Source organism: Salvelinus sp. IW2-2015, linkage group LG7, assembly GCF_002910315.2.
Source record: "Salvelinus sp. IW2-2015 linkage group LG7, ASM291031v2, whole genome shotgun sequence".
Lineage (NCBI taxonomy): Eukaryota > Metazoa > Chordata > Actinopteri > Salmoniformes > Salmonidae > Salvelinus > Salvelinus sp. IW2-2015.
This window is the reverse complement of record NC_036847.1, coordinates 10,305,086-10,324,528: the sequence shown is the minus strand read 5'-3', so window position 1 is coordinate 10,324,528 and position 19,443 is coordinate 10,305,086. Positions and strand designations below refer to the sequence as shown.

General features: G+C 43.3%; 1 pseudogene; it reads right to left on the bottom strand.

Moving 5' to 3' along the window:
* Nucleotides 1-7,924: 7,924 nt before the first annotated feature.
* The window catches only part of LOC111966913 (agrin-like), a 164,712-nt pseudogene continuing 153,193 nt past the window's right edge, over nucleotides 7,925-19,443 (bottom strand).

The following is a 19,443-nucleotide window of genomic DNA, read 5'->3' as shown; positions in this document are numbered from 1 at the left end:
ACTTGCACACAATCTAGCTGGGTCACCGCGTCCTGCCCCTAGGGGTCCACGGCCCTGCAGCGCCCCAACCCAACACACCCCACTCAGCTTTAGGATCTTAGTGAAACATACATTATTGGTTTTGGGTGTGTTAGGCCAAGCCCAGAGTGTCAACCAACAGTACGACAGAGCCCCAGGACCAGGACTGAGCAGCCCAGCAGCTAGGGACTACCTAAATATGTATCTCCTCTGAAGTGGGCATGTTTTCAATACAGACTCTGTTTGTCGTACTGTATTCCATATAAGGCAGACAGACCTTATGAAAGTTGCACAGTAAACCTTTAATCTATTGATATATAGTGTTACATTTCTTCCATCCATTGTGGGAGGATAGCAAACCTTCCAATTAATGGCAATGTATTTCTTAGCCCCTATAAATGTTAGGTTACACAGTTTCTTCTGATAACAGTCTCCAGTATCAACATTTTCAAGCAAACAAAAACAGGGAGAGGAGATAATCTGTAGACATGCTGAGATAAAAGAACATACTCTTTGACAGAATTCAGCCAGCCTTCACAAGAACATAACACATGCAAATATGTCCCCTTTTGTGTTTTACACCTCCAGCAGGGGAATTACATTTCTGTGTGCATGTAATTCAGTTTCCCTGGCATATAGTACAGTACATTCTATGGAATTCAACTGCAGTAATTTATGTCTGTATCCATTCACCATCATCAATAGCGTTTCCTAGGTCTACCTCACATTTTTGTTTTACATGGTGTGTGACATCGGGAAAAGTCTCTGTCAACCCTTGATACAGTTTGGAAATCAACTTTAGAGGTTTGTCAGACTGCCTTAAAATAGTTTGAATCTTTGAAGCTTGTTGCTTGTCCAGTGTTTGCAGCACAGAGAAAATATAGTGTTGTGTCTGCAAAAATTCACCTCAGCTCCGTCACAGACTGGTCTTCCCTGGCTGCCTGACCCTGATGAGACCCCTGTCACCATCTGATCCTGCTCAGATGAGGCATGACAAAGAAATACCTTGGTCTACATTTATACATTATATTATCCAAGAATACAATCAATGGATCAATAATTGAAATTACCATTATTCCCAGATCCCAGACTGTTGTAGGTTGCAGAGAGAGAGAGGGAGAGTGTAGCCTTGAAAAAAACGTATAGTAAAAACCTGGAAATCAAGCAATCCGCCATCATTAACACAATGTGAAAATCTAATGATTTATTATTGAAATGTTGAAATAGCATGGGCGACCGAGAAAAACCAATTGGTAGGCTACAAGAAGGCCATGTGTCAAACAATAATGCAGCCACTAGGGATGGGTTTGAGCATGTGGGTCTGGGCAGATTAAATGTAGTCGTTTGTGTGCGTATGTACAGTGCCTTCGGAAAGTATTCAGACCCCTTGACTTTTGAATCAATGAATCAAATGACCATGATTCCCAGATCCCAGACTGTACCCATCAATTCAATACATAACTTTGTATCCATTCACTGATTGTTATATTACACTGGAAATTTCACCTGAGCTCCATAGACTGGTCTTCCCTGACTGTCTGACCCTGCAGGGACACCTGTCACCATCTGATCCTGCGAAGACATGATGAGTATAGTGTTGTGTACTGACTGTGCACCATGACAGTGAAGCCTGTAGAGCTGTTTATACCGTGTCAGTGTGAAAAGTAGGCCATTAGCTACGGAAAATGACAGATCAATACATTGCTATACTGACTAATAAAAACTCACATTGCACTGAAAAGGTAGCCTAGTGGTTAGAGCGTTGGGACAGTAACCAAAAGGTTGCTGGATCAAATCCCTGAGTTGACAAGGTAAAAATCTGTTGTTCTGCCCATGAACAAGGCAGTCAACCCACTATTCCTAGGCTGTCATTGTAATTAAGAATGTGTTCTTAACTGACTTGCCTAGAAAAATGAAAATGGCTAGCTGAGCTGGCAGCTAGTTAATTAACTACTGTAGTTGCTAGTAGATCCTTCAGTTGAGAGGGGATGAATCATTAGCTAGTTACACTACTAGCTGGGAGTAATTGTCTTCTTCTGTAAAACAGCCGTTACCTTGCCAGCTAGATCAGTCAACTAAAGAGTAGCCAGTTTCTGCTCTGCTTGCTTTTACAACTCAGAGAAAAAGCACAACACAGACAGCAGCTACCTCTGTTMATCTCTACTGCGCTGGTCCTGTAAGCCAGCCTTTCAGAAGCTTTGCCTTCACACAGCTTGTCTGCATGTCCTGTGTAGTCTGTGTGGTCTTTCGCATTGTCCAAAAGCACACCGGAGCTGCATTGTCTATCACAGTGCAATCATAAAATKGGGGGGGGGGGGAAAWGCCCCCCCCCCCACCCCAGTGAAAGTTGCACCCATGGCTTATTCTTTAGTACGGTGTCCATAGCAACTTGGTTCATGTCAGATGGTTTACAGGTGGAATGGCAGTCAAACCATGAAGAATAGACTGGAAAGGAGCATGCTTGTAGGCCTATCAAACACTTGCTAGTAGGCTATATAATTTAATTCCATTTTAGTACATAGCCTCTAAAACCAAAAGGGAGGGCAATGCAAGTTGAATCCAGTTCTAGATCACAACTCCATCACACATCAGTGCAGTTCATGAGAGGGTAACTGAATGAATGTTCGGTATGCTACATAGGCTACTGCCAATTTTTGTATTAAAATAGGTCTACATGATTACACATGTCTTGATTAGAAAATAGTCATCCGCGAACTCCCTGTTATTTATAGCAGCAATGCAATTAATGGACGTCATTATGAAATGTTTTGCTCCGCTATTGTCTCGCAAAGGAGGATAATGGCAAATCTATTTAAATAATCTTGCCTCCGTTCACGTCATCTTCCCATGAACGCAAATTGTAGGTTGCAGAGAGAGAGGGAGAGAGAGTAGCCTTGAAAAACGTATAGTAATAACCTGCAAATCAATGTGAGAATCTAATGATTTATTATTGAAACATTGAAATAGCATGGGCGACGGAGAAAAACTAATTGGTTGGCTGCAAATTAAGGCCACGTGTCAAACAATAATGCAGCCACTAGGGATGGGTTTGAGCAGATTAAATGTAATCGTTTGTGTATTTATGTACAGTGCCTTCGGAAAGTATTCAGACCCCTTTACTTTTTTTTYCACATGTTGTTACGTTACAGCCATATTCTAAAATTGATTTTATATATATATCCTCAGCAATCTACACACAATAGCCCAAAATGACAAATTTTTGCAAATGTATAAAAAAAAAATTAACTGAAAAAACGTATTTATTTATTCAGACCCTTTGCTATGTGATTGAAAATTGAGCTCAGGTGCATCCTGTTTCCATTGATCATCCTTGCGATGTTTCTATAACTTGATTGGAGTTCACCTGTGGTCAATTCAGTTGATTGGACATGATTTGGAAAGGCACACACCTGTCTATACTGTATGTCCCACAGATGCTGCGCAAATCACTTGCAAGGCAATGGGTCAGAACAGAGGTGCTTCCATGGCTGCAGTATTGACGTCATCAAGCTGTGTGGTTATCAGCAGAAGTTAATCTGCCGGGGTATGGGGTTATGCAATATCTGAGGCCACAGGACTTTTTCTCTATGGATTTGCTTTGCACTGATAAAGTTTGACCTGCCGGGCCACTGTAGTACAACTGTAATGTGGTCCTGTATGGCTAAGTTGGAATGAGCATGGTGCTTGCAATGCCAATGCCACCCATATGTAAGATGTATACACATGACTATACATTGCTTTGGATAAAAGTGTCTGTTAAATGGTACATATTAACTCGACTAGTAATTACATGTTTTTGTAGGCACAAACTCCGCCATAGCTCGTAGAGCAAAGCCTATGGGAAAATGAGTTTTTATAGTGTTTTTCGATAAACGCTGAAAATAAGGTCTGTGGTAAATACAGGCTTAGGTTCTTATACGTTTTGTTCTATGAGATAATCTTCATCAGCTGATGTCACTTTTTGTGAAATTTTAAGCATTTACGTAATGATAAAAAACATAAATATGTAAGAAGGATCAACTACCTTTATCAACCTTTATCTGACAGAAAGAGAAAGGAAAAAAACAATGAAGTCATGGCACATTCGACATGTTATGTTTATGTAATATTAAACGTGTATCACAAACAGGGCTGCAACACCAGCAAAAACATAAGCAATTACAACCCATCTTCACAAATCTATCAGTTCACACCCAACTTGTGTGTGTGTGTGTTTCTGTTCAACAAAACAAGATTCTCTGGTTTTCTTCAAGAAGACTGCGTTCCAGAGAGGTGGTTGTTTGGTTTCTCAAGACTGATGACAGTTGTCCACAGACAGATAATATTCTCTCCACTAACGCTTGGGATGCAGGGGCAGAAACCAGATCCAGTGCCACATGGCACAGCTTTGGATAAAAAGCCATCCTTGCCTGCCAGAACTGAAGAGGTGACTCGGTAAACATGCCCCCCTGTACCTCTTCCAGGTATTGTCGCAGCTCACACAGGGCACTTATTGCCTTGCCAAGGTTGACCTTCCGGCTGGATAGCGACCTCAGACATAAACTTTGATGCGAGGATGCTATATTTCTGAAGCATTGTGGTCGAGATGCTTGCTGGATTCATCGTCCTGGCATCTTCCTGGGGTCCTGCTGCTCCATGGCTGTACTCTCTGATTTGCTGAAGTACAAAATACTCTGCTTCCCTCATCAATGGCTCGATCTCTGTTGAGCGAAGTGCCAGAGATACACTTTGGTCCATCAGGCAATCAGCTGCAGGGGTTGGATCGAAGCTGGCTGCCAGAGGATCCAGTATGGATGTGAAGCACTCATGCAGTGACTTCAGGAGGACCTGTGCAATCTGTTTTGCAACAGTAGTTGACTGTATGTGTGCGTCAAGGTTGAGAAGGCACGGCACCACATCAGACAGTGACTTGCTGTCATTTTGAACTTGGTTGGTGTGCATTGCGAATGGTTCCAGCAACTTCTCAAGCTGTTCTAGCTTGGCCCAGTCACGCTCTGGACTCACCCTCTGATTTATTCCCTGTTAGCTAGGGATAGTTAGTGATGCACAACGTAGGCCTATTTGAAACATCGGCATCTACTGGCAGTATTTACCCGAAAGTATTTACCCATTCGATTTTTGACCAAAGTTTAGAAAGAAAAAACTAAAACGTAACAATTTGTTTTTTATTTTTGTTCATTTTGCAGTCAAACATAATAGTTTCAGTATAGGTCAATTTTATTATTTTTTCTTCAGTTTACTAAATTGTTTTTCCAAATGAGTTTTATTTTTATTTCAGTTGTCGTTTACTATAATAACCTTGCCATTGCCATCGTTGTCCTGTTGGCAAACCTTGCCATTGCCATCGTTGTCCTGTTGGAAGGTGAACCTTCGCCCCAGTCTGAGGTTCTGAGCGCTATGGAGCAGCAAAGGGTCTCAATACTTAATTCATTTTTAATACATTTGCTAAAATTTCCAAAAACCTGTTTTTGCGTTATGGGGTATTGTGAGGAGATTGATGGGGGGGGGGGAAAACGATTTAATCCATTTTAGATTAAGGCTGTAACGTAACAAAATGTGGATGAAGTCAAGGGGTCTGGACACTTTCCAAATGCACTGTAGGAGAGTGTGAACAACGATTGGGACACAACCTATAAAAAGGACAGAAAACTAGTCCATGAAAAGGGATTGGAACACAACCTCTAAAAAGGACAACAAACTAGTTAAAAAGGAGAGCAAACTATTGCATGAAAAGGGATTTGGACACAACTTGGGATGGGATGACTGTGTATGCCGACTCAAGCTCAGTGTTCAGCAGCATAAAACGGTTCCCTAGAACCAGGCCAAAACCGAAAAAGAAGACCCTGTTTAGTGTCCTCTCACTCTCTGTTCCCTCTCTGTCCCGAGGTGATTGGTTCCAGGCTGACCTTTTGACATTTTCGCCCGAAGACTTAAGAGTCCTCTGGTCCAAAATAAAATCCCAGGAAGAGAAACAAAGGGGACTCACATCGAATCCTATGGAGCAGGACAGCTAGGGCCTTGTTATGGACAGAAAAATAGAGCCTTTATTGCAGCCAACCAGGGCCTAGCTAGTAACCCCACTTCCCAAAAGAAAAGAGCCCTCTCATCCAAGCTCCGATCACTTCATCATTATTTCACGTTGGGCCGCAGAAATCAAACCCAGTGCGTTTGTATTTTTGCAGATATAAGTCATGAGAAAAGCTCATGGATGCCGTTTTTTTCTCCAGGCTAGCCGCCTCTCCTCTGCTGCTCTGAAGATCTGCTGATGACCTTTCAGTTGGAAAAGGCCTGGCATTGTTGCATAATTCATAAATCCACTTTGACCTTTGTAAAAAATATAATTGAAAGTAACTGCCCAGTGAAAATCTCACTGTTAAAAGTTCACATTTTGTTAACTTGTATCCAAATAATGTTGACTCGTCCTATACTCGTATGTGGGTCGTTCTATCTAAAAAAGTACAAGAAAGAGGATTTCGACACTCACCATCCCAAAATGTTCTGAAATTGTTTCTGTAGTTAGTAACATATACAATAAGTATTTCTGAAACATTATTTTGTTGAAATATAATTTGATCTCTGAGAAATTAAGCTAATTGATTGCACCCAAATTGGCCATTTTAATTTTTAGGATTCAGATCATATTCAATAATAATAGTGCCCAACATCTGATTTGGACCTAAATTCTTCCGACCAATGAGTATGGAGAAGCAATACTCCAAGCCACAGCTTCATACTACTTGTCAAACATAGTGAACTGATACTATATACTGGCTGTTGGGGTGGGATTGGCATGTGGTGTGAGGTATCTGTAGGTGGCTTGATGAAATTGTTCGTGATTCCTTATGTCTTACTCATTGGTAGAAAGAAGTTTGGTCCAAATTGGATGTTGGGTATATATTTACTGAATCGTATAAATTAATATCCATTAGCTTAATTTTTCGGAGATAAAATAAAATGTCAATGAAATAATGTTTCAGGAATGTCAATCTTATCTGTTTCTAACTACAGATTTTTTTTTTAGAACAATCTAAGATAGTGGCTGTCATGGCTTGCTAAAATGACATGGAATAACTCAAGTGGTCAGAGCATAAATTGGAGAAAAAAACTATAAAAAAAATCTACCTCAAACGTGTATCTCAAACAGACCATTTAAAAATGCTTGCTATTTCCTCATAGAACATGATGTCATCTCCCTGAGAAGGATGAGCTGGCCAATCAGCGGTCTAAAGGAGAATGAGCTGGCCAATCAGCGGTCTACTTGCGTGAATATTTTTAATGACCGTATACGCCAACACACCATTCTGTTGTTGGGGTACGCCCACACCATTCCATCACAGAAAATGTTTTTTAAAATAATTAAACTGCCCTGGGCAGTTACTTTAAAACTGTATTCCCCAGCATGTTTAAAAATAACTAATCTTGAAATGTTCTTAGCACTGGCTGGCTGGAGGCTTTGAGTTGAATGAGAATGGCATCACATTAACATTCCATCTCTATATTAGTTGTCTTGAACCCATGATTATCTGAGGGTATACTTGCAAGAACCTATAATCAATGAGTAAATTGTCTGCGTGTAGTATGTTGGAATGTGTGTCCTGAGTAAATACTTATTTCACTATAGTTGAATTGTGTATGTGTATAAATTAATTCTGCACAGAAACTTGTATACTTTATATAATTAAACCATCCAAGAGAAACTACCTAAAGTTTGTGGAGAACGCTTAACACTTTAATACGCACGAGTAAACACATTTTGTCCTTATTGACTTACTGTGAACAGTAGGAATCGATCAGTGTTTAGTTAATGCCGTTATGCATTGCTTACGAAGGTGTTAAGTAGTCATTATGTCGTTTCATTCAACTGGAAGGGGATTCATTCCACGGAGACAGGTGACAGAGTCAGGTCTGTTTGTTTGACACTTTATTTCATGGTGGTAGGAACACAAGACAAAGGTAATAAAGTTAGTAATGATCAGGTCATGCCACTCTTACTCGGTGCACTGCCCTTCAGGAGTGTCTCAATCAAACAGTAGTTTACAGAGGCCAAACGGAATCCACATGAAGACATAAATAAGGAACAGAAAATAGATTCAAACAGTAAATAGTATATTTTATGTAAAGCCAGAGGTCGACCATTTGTGCGTCCCTCTGAGGATTTGTATGAGAATTATTAATATAATTATTATGTATTAATTTACATGAAGATGATGAGGCTAGTATGCTGGCCAAAGTAAGAGCACAGAACAGTATGGATAATGACTTTGTCAACCTGTAGGCCGCTGACCTGTTTTAAGGCAATTCATAGACAGTTTTGACCCCCCCGACATTAGATCGTGTCGTCTCACTCTTGAGCCTGCGCCACTTGTCTTCTGAGTGCCACTAACACAGGAACCCACTGTTCATGTACTACTGGAATAGGTCAAATTCAACAGTAATACAACATGTAAATACAGTGGTGTACACACACACACCCACACCCAGGGTTCCTGGTCTTGGATTGGACACTAGTCCTTGATTACACTCAAAAGCCATATACTCCGATGCTCTTCCCCTCCTCATTGACATAGGAACATCATTATTGTGTGTCGTGAACAGACAAGTCAGACTTATTTCCAGTGTATAGCACTAAAAACATAACCTCTACAGTTTTACACATTGCAAAATTTTCACTTACAAATTTCAGGGCTGTACAAAATGGCCGTTTTTGTATCGCGAGGGGAAAATAATGAAGAACTTAAACAAACTAGTACAATACCACTGATACTCAACCTTGAACAAGCATTTGTTTTCTCTTATAATATTGCCAAGTATCTTATATATCAAACCAGAGTGGGTTTATGTCAGTCATTGCAGTTTAGTTTTTGCATTGCATTATGAGTTTTTGGATGTTACAGAATTCATCTCGACAATACAAACCCATGCATAAGTACGTTTATTAGTCATTGTGATTATGTTTGCTATTTTTTCCCTCATTTTGCTGCCAAATGTCCCAACTCATCACATTATCACTTTTCCAACAGCAAGAGATGGATCACTCGTAATGCAAGAGAAAGTATAACCCAGTCTTCGTTCCAATTTGATAAAAAAATGGACTTTGAAGTTTGAAAGACTGAAGAATTTCATTGACTACTGAACATTCCATGACTGAGCATTTGAGGGTCCTATTGCCTCCTATGGTATGATACAGTATCTCTCCTCTTCCTCTTGGTCGGTCCTCTCTTCAGCCTGAGCTTACAGCACTCCCACCAGGCAAGTTGCGGTAACAACAACAACCTGTCCTTTTGAGCCATTCCAAGTCCAGCAAAACAAACTCCAATAGAAAAACAAGTGCTCAAAAAAGGACCCCACCAAAATTAAATAGTTATCCTAGCTCAGTGAAATCAGATAGTTGAACCGTTTTGTAAAACACAACGTGTGTTCGCGACAGGTAACTTGGCCGGCAACACAGTGAAACCAAAACAAAACAAAACCAACACTGCAGAAACTGCATGCAACTAATGGTCATCCTGATTGTAAAATAGAAAGCACAATACATGAGATTCACAATTCTTGAGAAGAGAACCAATCTTACATATTCACAGTCTCAGGTATTTATATAGTCTATATTTATTACATTTATTTAATTCAATTATTATTACATTTCTTGATTGATGCATGTTGTGGAATGATGATATGTGTGTTGTTCTTGAATGCAGGGCACTTTGTCTTTGTTCAGCTCTGGGGGTTTGCGAATAGTGAAGTATTTCAAAACTCAAGTCGTTGATTGAGAGGCAATGTAGAGCATTTGCGCTGTTTGATGAGTTTGATTAAGCGGTTTCAGAAGTTCATTCTGAGCAGCCCTACTGGTAGCAAGCAGAGGGTTCTAGGATACCATTGTCCTGTTCATTAGGCACCAAACGGAAGGAAACAGATACGCCCAATAAAACATGCCCGTTTTCATTTTCCGTTGCAAAATGTTTTAAAAACGTTTTATAACAGTGTGCTCTAATGACCATGACCAAGGAAACAGCAGTATGTATCTCACAGGGGAATGTTTGTATGTATGTATTTCTATAGGCTATGTTGTGTGGTAGTGAATGATATGGCATCAAGACAAGGAAATAATAGAGAGCACCAATGTGATTCACCAGTGTTCAAGTAATGAGCGAGGGAGAGGTTTTGTTCATGTTTGTTTTAAAACAACAAAACAACACAATGAATACAGCTTACACTTGTCTCGCGACGTCACACAAAAGTACGCGTATATGTACGGTTTGTACACCTGCGTTTCAGGGCGAGGATAATGAATGAACAGGAGGCGCAGAAAACAAAAAAATATATATAAAAAAAAAAAAAAATTAAAACAACGTATTCTTTTTATTTTCAATATAAAAAGCAATGAAAAGTATACAAAAATATAAAATAATTACAGCAGTAGACATGGCGTTTATGGAGGGAGTGATTTTAGCCAGGCTATTTTTTGGCCGTGGCTGCCGTGCCAGAGGCGGAACAGTGTAATATTTTGGGGCTGTTCAGGGCGTCCTCCACCAGGTGGAGCTCCACGCCGTCCACCGCAACATCCTTTACACAGCCCACAAAGCCTGTGCTGTAGGCCTTAGGCAGTCTCCGGGCCACAGCCAACTCCTCCAAGCCACCTGTGAGAATAAGAGGGGCGGGGGGGATTTCGAACTCATGAAAAAAGGAGACCCACAGTGTCTGAGGTGCACGGAGAGGACAAACAACACACACACACACACACACACACACACACACACACACACACACACACACACACACACACACACACACACACACACACACACACACACACACACACACACACACACACACACACACACACACACACACACACACACACACACACACACACACACACAGGTCAATCCCTTGCATCTCCCTACAAGCGAACTTGTTTCATGCCACAAAGGGTAACTGACTGCTGTGTGATGTGAGGATTTGTGATGTTGACACTGGCAGTAGATGAAGAGAGAAAGACACATGTAGCTCTGGTGAACAGGGACATCAAACAGTTGGTTCTCTCTGGAGGAGTGCTCTAAGCACAATCACTGGAACTTACCTCGCTTTCATTTTCAAGGGAGTTGTCCTTCTGATAGGTCACCTGTATTACTCTCTCCCTCTCTCTCTCTCATTCCCTCCTTTACCTGCTTCCTGCTCCTCGTTTAATCCGCCGCGCCGCGAGTTTGCCTCTCCGTCGAGCTCTTTCCCACCTTCCCTCTCTTCTCTCTGTCCCTCTAATCGGATTGCGTGCCTCTGAATCGGGGATCGACAGGGCTAATTTCATGCGAGTTACAGATGAATTAATGATGAGCGGTGAAAGAGGGGGATTTAAGAGAGCAGCCACTTGATGTACGGCCTGCTGAAAGGATAATGTATTCTAGCCGCGGTGGTGCTCAGCACCTGTTTGGAGCCACAGCAGTGCACTTGTGTGGTGTGTCATTAGCCTGTGCGTTGTGGTGTGTGTGTGTGTGTGTGTGTGTGTGTGTTGTGTGTGTGTGTGTGTGTGTGTGTGTTGTGTGTGTTGTGTGTGTTTGTGTGTGTGTGTGTGTGTGTGTGTGAGAGAGAGAGAGCGAGCGAGAGAGATAGTGTGTGTATGTGTGTCATGGCTCTCCTCGCTCAAACATACACCTTCCACCACACTGCACGACCACATGCATTTGAAAGTAATTTGTTTCTATTTCCTCAGAATGTTCCATCTAGACACAGCGGGTGCTCTTTCAGAAGCCATTTCTCTGAGCGAAGTTCAGGCCAAATGGAACTCAAAAAGATACGGAACGACTTTGGTCGTTTCAAATTCCCGAGAGCGGAGAACTTTTGAGTTTAGTCAGACCGTTTAATATCACAAATCAACACCTGAAAGAGGGGGACAATCATCTATGTCACATTTCAGACCAATTGTTTTCATGCCCAGTGAGCTCTCCGTCATCCATTGCAATGCAGAGTGCATTCCTCATTTCTGCCACACTTTCCATCGTTCCAGCTGGAGATGTACATGTGAGCTGGATTAGTTATGTGGTCCCGGCGGTACCTCGCACTACTCATGTCCTATACTGTCAGAGGAATGCTAGACGTGCTCTGGTAAGCATTTCTTATAAAAACAACATTTTATTGTCTGACCTATTTGATAAATTAATATTGAACTAACCAAACAGAGGAGTGTGTCTGTGTTTCTGTCTGTCTGCGTGTGTAAACCCAAGACGCAAGCTCATTAGTGCACCTACCAACCAGAGGGCTCGTCTGTGTCCAGCTGAGTGGCTGCCAGGGGCGACGACCCCGTGACCGCCGCCTCGTTGCCCACTGGAGAGAGCCGTCCCTAAGTGCTCTAAGAGAGGGGGAGGAGGAAGAGAGAGGTGGGAGGTAGAGAGGAAAGAGATAGGGGATGGAGGAGGGGAGTGAAGAAGGGGAGGTAGACACCGAGAGGGGTAAGATATAGGAGGGGGAGAGGAAGAAGGGGAGGTAGAGCGAGAGAGGGATAGATATAGGCAGGGAGAGAGAGAGAAGGGGAGGTAGAGCGAGAGAAGGGATAGATATAGGAGGGGGAGAGAGAGAAGGGGAGGTAGAGCGAGAGAGGGGTAGATATAGGCAGGGAGAGAGAGAAGGGGGAGGTAGAGCGAGAAGGGATAGATATAGGCAGGGAGAGAGAGAGAGGGAGGTAGAGCGAGAGAGGGGATAGATATAGGCAGGGAGAGAGAGAGAAGGGGAGGTAGAGCGAGAGGGATAGATATGGCAGGGGAGAGAAGAAGGGGGAGTGTAGAGCGAGAGAGGGTTAATATAGGCAGGGGAGAGAGAGAAGGGGAGGTAGAGCGAGAGGGATAGATATAGGAGGGGAGAGAGAGAAGGGGGAGGTAGAGCGAGAAGAAGGGATAGATATAGGCAGGGAGAAAAGAGAAGGGGGAGGTAGAGCGAGAGAAGGGATAGATATAGGCGGGAGAGAGAGAGAAGGGGGAGGTAGAGCGAGAGAGGGATAGATATAGGCAGGGGGAGAAGAGAAGGGGCGGTAGAGCGAGAGAGGGATAGATAAGGCAGGGAAGAGAAGAGAGGGGAGGTAGAGCGAGAGAGGGATAGATATAGGCAGAGGGGGAGAGAGAAGAAGGGGAGGTAGAAGCGAGAGAAGGGATAGATATAAGGCAGGGGGGAGAGAGAGAAGGGGGAGGTAGAGCGAGAGAAGGGATAGATATAGGCAGGGAGAGAGAGAGAAGGGGGAGGTAGAGCGAGAGAAGGGATAGATATAGGTAGGGGGAGAGAGAGAAACAGAAGGAGAACATTTGTTTACAGCCTGTCTGCTACATCATTTTAAATTCCACTTCAACTGGCATGTAGCAGACATCAAGACTTCAATGAGAGTAATCAAGTCTTCACTGCTCTGATGATTGTGTGCTTAGCAGTTGATTGAGGGAATGGGAGAGAGAACTTGCGTCCAAAATGGCACCCTATTCCCTAAAAAAGTTTTGACCAGAAAAGTAGTGTGCTTTATAGTGAATAGGGTGCCATTTCAGACACAGCCAGTCACTTAGCAGTCTGTCAATTACAGAGACCAACTTCCATGGATTCAAAGGAATCAAATCTCCACTATGTGGTAAGTAAGCACTTATGTCATAGGACGATGCGGGCAGGTAGTACTCAGTGTGTTTCGAGCAGAAGAGATGTCAGACAAAGTAATAACATTCATAACACATGACCTCAGACTTAAAGGAAAAAGGAATTTTTGGGACGGTATTAACAGTGGATTAATGAAAAAACGATTTTTCTTTTAAATGCTGTGGCATAAAAGCTAACCAAAAGCTAGCTTGTCGGTTTGCTTACAAGCAGACTGAAATTGAAGGCGAATATGAAAACCATACACTCTGTATGCTGTGTATGGTTTGTAACACTCTGTAACATTTCACAAACTTTGTTCCACTCTTTGATCATTTTCTACAACTAAATTATTACTAACATGAATATTCATTTAGGGGTGTATCCTAGAACTTACACTTAAGTCAAATGTTAACTTTTCAAGTCAAGTGTGGATTTGACCCTAAAACAACATTTTACCAATACAGGCTATCCTACACTTCAACAACAAGAACGTTCATGGAACCACCGGTGTACCATGCGGTCACGTTCAAAACCGTCTTACCTGCTGGCCTTGATGCGGATCCAGCGGTTGGTGTTGACGCGGACCGTCGAGCGCAGCACCACAGGCTTGGAGCCCAGGTCGTAGGTCATCTGCACACGGCCGTCCACCACTGCCAGGGCGATGTAGTCAGATCGCTCCACGCCCTTACCACTCCACAGTACCAGGCCCTGAGTGGCCTCGGTCTTAATGCTCAGTTCAAACTTGTTCACCAGCAGGGCTTTCTCACTGCGGGGGAGGGGGAGGAGAGTTACAATGGCTTATGTTAGTGAAGTGAAGAGGAAGTTAGGTTATCGTGACTTTTGCACGTTTGCATACTGGCTGAGGTGACTCAGGGTTAACAGTGACAGGGTGCATCCAAAATGGTAGTGGCCGGTGATGGCTCTGTCCTGATACACTACTGGCTTCCTAATTCCTTGTCTAGATTCCTTCATGACTACTGATCTGAAAGCACTTGACAGGGTCATGGTGGGAAACCTGTAAGGTCCTTTAACMTGCCGCTGCCTATGGTGCAGAGGAGACAATGACAGTGAAAGGAAGATTAGGTAAAGACTATATTGGATCAGTTATGATGTTTTCACTTCACCCTGGGTATCGCCAGCTCTCTTTCCCTCTATCTCTCTCTCCTCGGCTACTCGTGCAGGAGTTCTCCTCTCTTCTTCTGTGAGGTGTGGTTGCTGTGGGGGGGGGGGGGGGGGGGGGGGGGGGGGGGGGGGGGGTTGGAGCTAGCCGTCTGAAGTGCTGTTTGATAGTCTACTGAGGCTCCAGTGCTACGGGCGGCGCGTCAGGGAAGCTGGGGACAGGGTGGAGACCCACGGGTACATCCTGGCTTGTCCTATGGAGGAGTGCTCTGTGTCATGTCCAACATGTGTCTGTCTGGGAGAGTGGGGCCGCTGCTCAAAACCTGACGGAGTGGGCCGTGTTTGCACACCACCACACGTTCATGCACTCGCACACACACACAGGGAATCTTATGTACGCACACACGCACACCACCACACACACACACACCACACAACCAACACACACACACACACACACCACACACACACCCCACACACACACACACAGCACACAACACACACCACACAAACAGACAACACACACAGGACACACAACCAGCTCCCATTTGGTACAGACCTCAAACACAAACACTCCTGAAGGGATGCTATTTTTAAAAATAGCTCCTTTGTTCTCCACTGTTCCCCCTGTGTGTGTGTGTGTCACCAATCGGTATCGCTGTAATGTATTGTGATGCCGACTAGGCTCAACTACTTTCACAGTTTTCAAAAGGATCTTAAACAAAAAACGGAGACAAACACAGGCAAAGCACACAGAGGATAGAGAGCACACAACACAACACAGAACAGAACGACACGGGAACACAAGACACAGATCACACGAGACAGACATGACACGTACACGAAACGAGTCAGCACAGCAAACAGACAGAGAGGCTCATGGGAGCACAGGGGGTTATACACAGGACATGAGGAGAGGTAAAGAGAAAATGACAGCAGACTACGCCTAAATCGATCCACTTTAAATAAAGTTGGATTTGATTCTGTCATCAGGCCGGCCAAAAATGGGGCTACTGCCAATGAGCTAACAGGAGTGAAGAGATTGGACTGATTGTTTAATTAAGGTCTCTAATTTGGTTTCTGCTCAGGTATGGCCAACAGGGGTTTGACACATGTACAGTATTCGACCCAGCAGAGAGGAAGGAGTGCAAAGTGGAATTGGATGCGTCTCTTAATACACCGCAACCACATTTGGGTTTAAGACTTCCAAGGGAAACCGTTCCATTCTAAAAAGACAATTCACTGGAGCACAAAACAAAACAGAGTGACTAATGAATGAATGGTCATAGAGACCCACTGGACACAAACGGTCAGTAGAAAAACGCATACAATATTTGGACTCCTTTCCCTAGGTCTAACCCTCACAGTACCCAGGGGCCCCAAATAAATCATAAGCTGTGTCCAAAATGGCACCATATTCCCTATATAGTGCACTACTTTTGAACAGAGCCCTATATGGACCGTGGTCAAAAGTAGTGCACTATAAGGGGCTGCAGGTAGCCTAGTGGTTAGAATGTTGGACCAGTAACCGAAAGGATGCTAATCCCTGAGCTGACAAGGTAAAAAAAATCTGTCATTCTGCCCCTGAACAAGGCAGTTAACCCACTGTTCCTAGGCAGTCATTGTAAATAAGAATTTGTTCTTAACTGACTTGCCAAGTTAAATAAAATATAGGAAATCATTTCTGGCAAAGCCATAGTGTTACACATCAAACTTCTATGGCAATAGCCTAGGGACAAGGTTCAATAAAACCTCACCAGGATGGATTGTCAGGAATAATAAGGCCATGGTCATCAAAATAAGGATATACTATACTAGACTTATTATGCGTTGGACCCTGCAGGGACAAAGTTTGAAATGAATTGAAGGATAGCATGTGAAACAAGGCAGGTATTTTAAATGCTATCAAGGTGGCTTACTTACTGGACTAATAATGCGTATTTTATTACTCATTGATTGAAGTACATTTAAAAAAAGGCTTAGAATGTTATGCACCCCATCGCCTCTAGATGGCAGTAGTAAATAGAGCATTGCTAGGCTTGTACAGAGAACATTGCATAGCGAGGCTGGATGCTGTTTTGGCTGCTAGTGCTGTAGATTATTGGTACCACTGAGCTACTCTGTCTTAATAGACCCTGGGTGCCATTGCAACAGCTAATGGGGATCCAGAATAACAAATAAATAAGTGGGGCCATAGAATACTGTCTCTATAAGTGGCCCAGTTTATAGAGTAGCGTGGCCCTCCAATGCTTTCTCTATGGGGCCCAGTGTACAGATTAGTGTGGCCCTTTAACACTTCTCTCTATGGGGGCCTAAAGTATTGAATAGTGTGGCTCTCCAATACTGTTTCTATGGGTCATTCTCCAATACTGTTTACTTGGTCTGTGAGAGGTTAGGCTGCAACCTGCGGGTGGTTGTGTCAGGTGGGTGGGGATGGATGGGGAGGCAGCATGCTAGCGGTTGGTTGGACAGCGCTGGTTACAGGCTCCAGGCTGCAGGGGACACTCACCTTTGCTCTGACGGGTTCTCCAGTGACTCTGGACTTTAAGGGAGCAGGGGAGAGAATGTAAGGGCATGCGATAAGCGCAAGAAGGGGGGCGGGAAGAGGACCCACGAGGACCCTTACAGGGTGACGCATCGTCACCCCAGCATAGAGAGGAGCTTCGTAGACAAGGAGACGTGGCGAACTGAGCAAGTTATTTGCTCGAGAGCTGGGAAAGCAGGGTGACTACGTTCTCATGACCATACTAGCATACTGCTTAAAATGCATGCCCAATGCATTACTACATTCCAAGTAATATGGTAGTATGGATATACTACGAAGTACTAGGAGCTTTACTGTGATCAGAGATACAGTACTGCAGATCCATTGCGATCACGGTTCAGAAGCAACAGCAACATAATGAGGTCCTCAGAGGAGGACGACCACCACTCAGACTCCAAGTCAATGCCCAAGACGTGTCTTAAGGGGAGAGTTGGGCAACAATGTAATGATTTTTWAAATAATTTTACTGCAAAACCAATTTCCCCTTCGGGATAATAACATTTCCCACTACTACTACTATTACTGAGTCCGATGACAGTGTTGTGTGTGTGTGTGTAGCCTGCTTGAGTGAAGGAAGCACCAAATTAGAAAAATTGGGTAATCAACAAAAATGGGGTCAAATATCGTATTACCAGAGACGGAGCCCTATATCATTGGTCGCTCCAATAATGATGCGTGAGAGAATCGACCCAAGGTTTCAAAAGAGGAGGCATCAGCCAATGAAGACTGATCTTGGCTGCTGTAAATAGTAACAGCAACGTTAGCCCAGGGTGACAGCGGTGGTCTGTGTGTTGTAATCACGTTGTAATAACGTTCCTCTGAGGAATTCATTCATTCATTTGTTAATTCACTCATTAATCCCTGTTCGAACACCAGATAATGTTGAATCGATGCCACTCGCTCGGAGAGAGAGTGCCGGCAAGCTCTAGTTTGGCCTAGAATGGCCGCTAATCGYGCCCCTCACCCTTACAGGAAGTGACAACTAATAAAGCTCTGGCCAGTCCAGCTGGAAGGACCATGATCATCGCCCTAACGGATATCGATGCCCTCTCGGCCTCAATTTGAGGTCTTTCTTTTAAATAATTTTTCAAAGAGGAAATAACTCTTTGATTAACACGTCAGTCGTCCTTTTTCTCCGCCGCCGCCGACTCGATAATTATTCATAATTGCAGTTGGAAATTGGATTAAGCGGAAATGACAGCGGCTTGAATCTGTATATCGAATTATCTGGTGAATCCGCTTGGCATAAATCAACCTAAATCCAACTTCCCCTGCTTTCCGTTGTTCTTTCAGGAGGTTACTTACCAAGCTAAGAACAGCGAAGAGGAAACTAATAACAAACTAAGATCAAATTGTTACCCAAGAGGAGTCAGTCTCCCAAGAGGAGTCAGTTAAATAATCGATGCGGGACTCGCAGCAAAATTGAGGAAGGGGAACATTTTGGTCCATAATCTTGCAGTTAAGAAGGGGTCTCATTCATTTCAACATGACAGTTAATACCATCCAATATAAGGTGTATTTCTGGTTGTGGCGAATGTAGTTACAACCATGCATACAGTATAGCACCTGCTTTCTGTGGATTCATGCAGTCATGCTTTCATTTAGACTGGAGTGTGATGAGGAATTTGGAATGAGAAAAAAAATCTAATCCAATTATGGGCATGGAGTTTGAAGGTAAAATCCTGTAGGCCTATTTAAATATAATACACATGATAGCTATCTGCATAGAGTAAGATGATGAAGATGACATAGAAGGAACATAAAGATATCATCTGTCACGTTGTGTTAACTATCGTAATGTATTAGTCTGGCTTTGTATTAGTTAGGTTAGTCTGGCTTTGTATTAGTTAGGTTAGTCTGGCTTTGTATTAGTTAGGTTAGTCTGGCTTTGACTAAACCTGGGAATGTTGGGGACTCCTTTGAGCGTACTTACTCCGGAATCTCATTGGTCAGTTGGCTTGAGTGCAGCAGAAGGACAGACAAGGAACACTCATATGAGATGGACAGACAAGAGACAGAAGAAGACAGACGGACAGATGGACGGCAGCACAGACATCTGACAGCCTTAACGAGGACAACAGACAGAGGATAAAGACAGATCTTAAAATTCTCTCTCACGATTCGCCCTGTGTGTGTGTGTGCGCGAGTGTGCGTCTGTGTGCGTG